Source organism: Bos mutus, chromosome 1 (genome assembly GCF_027580195.1).
Source record: "Bos mutus isolate GX-2022 chromosome 1, NWIPB_WYAK_1.1, whole genome shotgun sequence".
In the NCBI taxonomy this organism is placed as follows: Eukaryota; Metazoa; Chordata; class Mammalia; order Artiodactyla; family Bovidae; genus Bos; species Bos mutus.
Genome location: NC_091617.1, coordinates 134,121,540 through 134,130,101, shown reverse-complemented (window position 1 = coordinate 134,130,101; position 8,562 = coordinate 134,121,540). Strand labels below are relative to the sequence as shown.

The 8,562-nt window shown below is 44.0% G+C and overlaps 1 pseudogene; it reads right to left on the bottom strand.

Annotated features, from left to right (window-relative positions):
• Positions 1-6,937: 6,937 nt before the first annotated feature.
• Positions 6,938-7,848, bottom strand: LOC102278108 (small ribosomal subunit protein uS15-like; annotated as a pseudogene).
• Positions 7,849-8,562: the final 714 nt, after the last annotated feature.

Sequence of the window (8,562 nt, the reverse complement as noted above, 5' to 3'; positions counted from 1 at the left end):
GCTACAGTCCATGGGGTCGGAAAAAGTCCAACACGACTGAGCAACTAAGCACAGCACAGCAGGTTAGCCTTGGGGGAAACAAAGATGCTGGCAGCATGGGGTGGGGTTGCTGGAGTGGGAGAGAGGTTTCACTTTTACTGTGTTTTATTACACATTTCAAATTTTGTATAAGGTTTATGTCTATGTATTACTTAAGAAACTAATTTTTAAACATTTTTAAAACTCCCAGGTTCTGAGGAGCCAGACTGCTTCACAAGCAAGTCCCCAAGCAAGGTGGCCCATGGGCCTTCCTCACCATTGGTGCCGACAAAAGTGCTGTGGCCCCAGGCACACCATGAGATTGCATTAACTGGCAACAGAGCAGCAAGGCTGGAAGGCAAGTGGGAGGCCTGGGGAGCCAGGCTGCCTCTGAGCCAGTCACTCCACGGCAACCCAAGAGGCCTTAAGTCCACACGTTTGCTCAGCCCTTGAACAGCTCTGTTAGAGAATCATGGTCCCAGGAGAGAACGTCCCATTGGCCAGTGCTTGGTCTGATCAACCCCCCACCCACCCACGTGCATCAGAGTGATAAACTGGAGGGCCTGGAGCCAGGAATGGATATCCTGCCTGTGTCTGGGATCACCCTACCAGGGCTGCCCACAGTGGGGAAGCTTCACTCACTCCAATGCGTGCTGTAGGGTGCCAGGTCATGGCACCTGGCTGAACTTCCACCACAGGGGTAATGGAATACAAGGCGCTTGAAACTACAGGGCGGGGTGGGGAACATGGTGGTGGACAATGAGATCAAAGGAAGCACAGTGCTGAGTAACCTGCCACAGGAGGCTGCTTGCGTTTCCCACTGACAGAGCACCTTGCCAGAGAAACGAATTGGGTCTTGAAGAACTGCTAAGCTCTTCTGAGCAAGAAGTTACAATTTCAGAGGCAGTTAATGGGATTTGGTTGTATGACTCACGCTATAAACCCATCAGGGTTAAACCTCCGAGTGGCTGACATGCCACACCCTGCGCCTGTTTCTTGGCAGGAAGTGGAGAGCTGATTGCCAGTGATGCTCCTGGAGAATGTCAGAGGTGGGTTGGTGGCTCCCAGCACGTTCCAGAACTTTCTGGCTGAGTGGCCTATTTCTTGGCAATCTTGGGGCACCCTGCAATCTATGAAAGGACATTTTTCTTTAGTGAAAATATTGAAATAATTGGAGCTGAGTGATACAAGTCTGGCCTGCCATGAGGCTGAAGCTGCCAAACACCTGAGTTCTCACTTGCATGGTTAGTGTCAAACAGTGACTTCCTCCTGTGAATGCTCAGTCGTGTCCAACTCTTTGAGACCCCATGGACTTGTAGCCTGCCAGGATCCTCTGTCCATGGGATTCTCCAGGCAAGAATACTAGTATGGGTTGCCGTGCCCTCCTCCAGGGAATCTTCCTGACCCAGGAGTTGAACCCAGGTCTTCAGGATTGCAGGCAGATTCTTTACCCTTTGAGCCACTTGGGAATCCCCTTTTCCTGTGAATAGGGATGATTAGATACAATTTCCTAGGATTGCTTTTTATTACACGAAAAAACCTCACTATTGTTACCAATATCAACATTCTGCCATGGCCAAGGGGGTTTTCAGTTACAGCTGATACCAAAAAGTCAAAGGCCTTATGAGAAACTCTTCCTAGTCACAGACTTGGAGAAAGGAGCCCGAAAACCCAGCTTCCCTTGGCAGAAGCCATTCAAGATGAAGGCTCCGTTTTAACTTCAAAACATTTCTGGTCCCCTCTGTGACAGCAGGTTTTTTGTTCGGCCTTGTGTCCTGCCTGTCTCCAGCCTCTGGCACAGGTCCCTGGGGCCCTTGACCCAGACCTGTTTCCCCAAGAGGGTGACCAACCATCACAGTTCATGTGAGACTGAAGGAGTTCCCAGGGAATGGGACTTTCGGAGCAAAACCCAGAAAGGTCCAGGGCAAACCAGAACAAGTTGCTCCACCTAGTTCCCTATCGCCGTCCTATCGTAGCTGCTTTCTCCTCTCTGATCCTTCAGGAAGGGGAGGGACAGTGTGGTCCTGGCAAGAACAAGTCAGCTCCTAATAATTCCTCCCACGTGGTGGTCCACCCACCTGTGCCAGACTCTGTGCTAAGGGCTTTTCACATATTAGCTCATCTCACACTTTCCACAAATGCTTTCCCCAGAAATCTCTGAGGGGCTAAATGACTCATCTGTAGTCACCCTAACAAGATAGAGAGGCAGGAATGGGGACACAGATCTACCTGACATCAAAGTCTCACCTGGACACAACACGAATATAAACCAAACAATCATTCTACAGTTTCTTAGACCACTTGTCTTTTAAAACTTTGCTCAGGAAACCCTAAAAGATTCCTGAAATTCTTTGTAGTCTGTCAAAACTGAACTTTTTTAAAATGGTCTCAACCATATTCATCTTTTTTTTTTTTTAATTGGAGTATAATTGCTTTACAACGTTGTGTTAGTTTCTGCTCAAAATTGAACTTTAAAGTATTTTAGTATAAGTCTGCTGCTATTTCTGCTGCTGCTGCTAAGTCGCTCCATTTGTGTCCAACTCTGTGCGACCCCATAGACAGCAGCCCACCAGGCTCCCCCGTCCCTGGGATTCTCCAGGCAAGAATACTGGAGTGGGTTGCCATTTCCTTCTCCAGTGCATAAAAGTGAAAAGTGGAAGTGAAGTCACTGAGTCATGTCCAAATCCTAGCGACCCCATGGACTGCAGCCTACCAGGCTCCTCCGTCCATGGGATTTTCCAGGCAAGAGTACTGGAGTGGGTTGCCATTGTCTTCTCCAGTATAAGTCTAAATCTCTCTAAATATATGTAATTTTGATATATTGTAACTTTTAAATAAAACCCTCACATCACTCTTTAAAATGTCTGTAATGATGGGAGTACAAAATAGCCAACTCTAAGGAGGGGAAGCTGGTAATACCTAGCAAAATTATATGAGTGTTTACCCGTTTACTCAGAAATCTTACTTCTAGGAATCTATCTCAAAGATACACTAGTAAAGAATACAAAATGACACATTGTAAGACTGAAGCACTGTTTGTAACAGCAAAAGTCTGGAAATCCACATTTCCAGCAGTCAGGGTTTAACTTTATATACCACAGCATGTCAATACAATGGAATTCCATGCAGCTATGAAACGGAATAAGGTGAATTTCTGTTTACACTTTTGGAATAAACTATGGAACATGTATTGGTCTATGAAAAAAGGCAAGGTGTAGAATCGTGTGTGTAGTACACTACTTTTTCTATAAAAATCAGGGAAATATGTATATTCCTATTCACAATTGCCTGTATTTCAAGACAAAAGCAGCACAGTTGAAGAGGAAATAAAATGGTTTCCTGCATGGAGGTGGATTGTAAAAGATTTAGGGGAAGAGACCACCTTACTTTATAGCTTTGATTTTGGAATCATGTAGATTCTACATATTTTACAGAGTAACTAAAGAAAGTTAAATTAAATGAACTTAAGTGGCTTAACCATGCAGAGAATTATTAAAGTGACATTAAAATACAGTAATTTAGCTGAATATTAAGAATAAGATATATGATAAATAAGTTGCAAAGAAATCCTAAGTTGCTTAGCTCAATAATCATACTGTAGTGATAATATTAGTGATATTACTTTGAAGCTATATGTATTATGAAAAAATAAATAATTATGCTAGTGTTAATAGGAATCAAAATTTTCAGCATAAGAGAAAAGAGATACAAATAGAAAATTTTAAATGTTAAGTCAAATTCTGTAATCTTAAAGTTTACTCTGAAATATTAACATTGATTCATGATGTATTTTTATGTCAAAAAACAAATACTTATTTCCTAGCTCTGCCATCTGAAAAGACCTAGGATTCATGACTTATCCAGTAGCAATAAGCACTCCTAGCACCCAGTTTATGGTCTCTAAATAGCATCTCCCAATAAAAGGCTTCTGGGAGAAATATCCAGAAGCTGAAGCAGAAAATTTACAAAGTGAGCCTGTAATATATTGCTTATACAAAAAAGCAAGGATGCTACCCAAGACTACTAGGGTCATGTCAGAAGATCACAGAAGTCAAGTCTTACTGGCCAGATTGACATGAAACAATTTGAGCATCAAAAAGAATAATGACTGCAATGAAACTTTATGTCAAATATGCTTAAAATAACTGAGTCCGTGCATAATAATACAAAAAAAAAAAATTCTGACTCAGGCCATGGGCCCTGAACACTCTTGCATGTCTGTTATGGGTAGGCAAAGGTTACAAGACCCTGGTCACTCTTTGCCCAAACTGTTTATCAGGATCACGTTGGCAGATAACTGCCTTGGGGGATGATCAATATCTCCCTCCATGATAAAGATGACTTTTCATCCTCTTAGCTAAGTGTTTCTCATTGTTACGCAACCCTACTGCATGTGTGGCATCCACCTGGGCTTGCTCTGTCACCCATGGGACCTGGGAGACAGAGGACTGACACCTGCCTGAAGCCCATGTTGCTTGCTGTGACCTGAGTAAAGATCCATTGTCTGACCCAGGAGCTGTATGTCTTCAGTTTACATCCATGAGACTGGGGCAGCTAACTTGGTGGTTTTTAGTAAGCTAAGGTCCCAGACAGACACTCATCCACATCACTGACCACCTTTAGAAGATATAAGGATACTAGCTTATTATTTTGAAAATTGGTAAAAAGCAATCATTTATTGCAATTCTGGCACAAATCATACTTCAGCGTAGCTAAATAGTTGATGTAGGAAAGTTCTTTATAGAAGAATCTTAGCTAATAAATTCAAAAGAGGTGAAGAGAATTTGAAAATCATTTTGTATACCCTAATGTAATAATGAATCTAGGCAATGTTCATTAGTGACTGTCCTTTAAAACTGCTAACTAGAATGCTGATGAAAAGCTGCAGTACATCATTCTACAATGAATATCTCACAAAAACAGAGATAACAGGCATTTATGTGATTTTTGCTGCAGTAAAATGAGAATGAAATCACACCATCTATGAAACGTTCTTATAGAAAATTGCCAGACTTCTCTGGTGGTGCAGTGGATAAGAATCCACCTGCCAATGCAGGGGACATGGGTTTGATCCCTGGTCTGGGAAGACTCCACATGCGGTGGAGCAGCTAAGCCACAAATAGCCCACATGTGCTGCTACTGAGCCCTTGCATCTAGAGCCCAGGCTCCTTAACAAGAGAAGCCACCATAATGAGAAGCCTTTGTATCGCAATGAGGAGTAGCCTCCCGCTCACTGCAACCAGAGAAAGGCTTGGCGAAGCAACAAGGACCGAGTGCAGCCAAAAATAAATAATTTTTTAAAAAGAAAAAGAAAATGGCCTATGAATCTGATTAAACCTCCAGGCCTAACTACCATTCACAGGAAAAAGAGGGACAAAGAAATATGTGAATGACAACAAAAGAGTGCAATCAATAAAGTCTAGAATATGGGATACTCTACAATACAGATAACTCAGTTTGTTCAGTAAGTAAATAATGAAAAAGCAACAAAAACAGAGAGGCAGAACTGCTGGATATTACAGGAGACTTAAGAGATGTCAATTAACTTCAATCCATGTGAGAACTTCATATTCTGATTTAAACAAATCATCTGTAAAAAACCATTAATGAGACAACTGTGGAACTTAAACATAATGGAATATCTGATGATAATTAAGGAATGATGGTCAACTTTTAGGTGTCACAATAGCATGGGACTCTTTTTGAAGAAAGAGTCCTTCTTAGAAACTGAAATACACACAGATGAAATGATATGTCTGGAATTTACTTTAAAAGAATCCAGTGGCCAGAGGCAGGGGAAGGAGTGGGAGTGGGGCCTGGAGATGAAACCAGATCCTTCATGTGTTAATTATTAAAGCTGGTCATGGGCACATGCGGATTTGTTTTAATGTTTTCTTTTGGGATTGAAATTCCCATAGTGAAAAAGTGTTTTTAAGCAAAATGGTACTACTTTTGAGCTTCTTAAAAAAATGCAACTGAAATCCAAATACACAAAAGTTGTATATTTGATGGAGTTAGAACAATATAGCAAATCTAAGAAGGGATTAATCTATTGAATCAAAGCTGATTTTCTAAAAATTTTGAGCATCCCATCCGAAACAGCACTTGGAAACGTTTTGTCCCACGCCCATACCTAAGTAGACAGTCTGCTTTTAGTTTACTTTCTGAGAATTATTAGCATAAAGAGAATGTTAAAATGCTGTCAATCATGTGAAAGACATCAGAGCTTAGATATCAAAAGAGGATCAATGTATTTGAAAAGAATGGAACCCGCTGGACTGTAAGTGGGTAAGTGGGAGTGTGGGTGTTCAGACACTGTCCTGTCTTCCTCCACCCCAGCCTCCCCCCCCATCTCCAAATCTCCCAGGTACCCCAACTCTGCACCTTAACCCCGTTATTAGGCCCTCCTGGGCCCAGTTCACTCAGGTTGGTCTTCCCCTCTTCCCTCTCTCACTTTGCCCCTCTTTCTCCAGTCCCTGTGTCATGACCTGCAGCCATATATGGCATATATGGGAAGGGGCAGATGCCTGGCTCTGCCATAAATCTGCCCACAGGAAGGGGGCCCAGTCCTCCCAGACCACAAGGAAGGGCCATGATCTTTGACCCCCTCCTCCCCTTGAGCCCTCCCCTCCATCTTTGCTCTTCTTCTTCTTTTTAAAATTTATTTCTTTTTGGTTGCAGTGGGTCTTCATTGTAATGCGTGGGCTTCTTATTTCAGTGACTTCTCTTGTTGGGGAACATAGCACAGACCTCAGTGGTTGCAACACGCAGGCTCAATAATTGTGGCACATGGGCTCAGCTGCTCCACAGCATAAGGAATCTTCCTGGAGCAGGGATGGAACCCATGTCCCCTGCATTGGCAGGTGAATTCCTTTTCGTTGTTGTTAATGATTTTATTGCTTGAGTACAATAGGCAAATTTATGCAACCAGGGCAGAGGCTGTGGATGACTTGGATTTCCAACTGGGAGTGGGGCGGGGGTGGGGAGGGCTCGTTTCATCTTGTAATACTGAGCCAACTGGTGAATACAGCTCTCAGTCAGAATCAGATGCAAGCCTATTATACAGAGTGAAGTAAGTCAGAAAGAAAAACACCAATACAGTATATTAACCCATATATATGGAATTTAGAAAGATGGTAATGATGACTGTATATGCGAGACAGCAAAAGAGACACAGATATAAAGAACAGACTTTTGGACTCTGTGGGAGAAGGCGAGGGTGGGATGATTTGAGAGAATAGCATTGAAACACATATATTACTATATGTGAAATAGATCACCAATCCAAGTTTGATGCATAAAACAGCACTCAAACTGGTGCACTGGGACAACCCAGAGGGATGGGATGGGGAGGGAGGTGGGAGCGAGGTTCAGGATGGGGGACACATGTACACCTGTGGCTGATTCATGTCAATGTATGGCAAAAACCACCACAATATTGTAAATTAATTAGCCTCCAATTAAAATAAATTTTTTAAAAAAGAATCAAACAGAATTTAGCATCTTTATCCTTTCTGTTCTGCTCAAGATGCTTTCGAACAGCAACAGCTTTCTTAATTAAATGATAGAGATCCTCAGGAAGATCAGAACAAGTCCTTTGGACCTAAGAATTCTCGAGATTTTATTGCCTGTCCCGATACCTACTTGTGCAACACCTTGTGAGTCTCTCAGGATCGTACCGATTTGTGAGGGAGTCAGGCCCTTCTTGGCCAGTTTGTAGATCTGCTCCCTCATGTTGTCAGACATCAGCTCCAGCCAGGTGGGGACACTGTGGTGGTAGGGGAGAGCTGACCAGGACAGGCCCTTCCCGGGAGTGTGCATGCAACCCATGATGGTGGCGGTGTGGTAACAAAAGGGGCACCACTGCTGCCACCAGGGAAGTCCCATCCTCACTTTTTCACCTCTGGGTCTCCAGACAGCCCTTCCTTCACTGCCTCTATCCAGGAAGTGAGCCCCCTGGGCCCAGCATCAAACCCACACCAGCTCCTGTGAAGTGCTGGCCTCCTGTAGAAGCTGGCCAGGCTGGAACTCCTGAGCCATCAGTCCTTTGCAGGCTGCTGCCCATGATGGGAGGAGCTGCACAGGGAATGGGAGGGGACAGAGTAGGGGACTGGCACAGGACAGCAGGTGGTAAAATGAAAAGCATGGGCTGGAATTCTCCCCAAGAAGACACACCTACAATGCTCCTGGAAGGAGGGGTCCAGAGGATAATCAGCAGATGATCAGCAGGCACTCACTCAGGGTGGAGGTGGGGGGAACCGTGGGATGAAGAGAAGAAGGGACAGCCAGGGGAAAGGAAGGCAGTCAGTTACTGAGGCCTTTATTCCAAAAACATGCTGTGAGAGCTCCTGGCTGTGCTGTGGTACCCGAGACAGAGTCCTCTAGCAGAAGGTTCCTTGTTGAGAAGACATCACAGAGCTTGTGTCTGAGGGACCACAAGCAGAGTTCAGTCTGGGAGACCCTCATCAGGACACAGGCCTGGGGGACCCTCGTCAGGGCAGAGGCCTGGGGGACCCTCATCAGGGCACAGGAGTGGGAGACTCT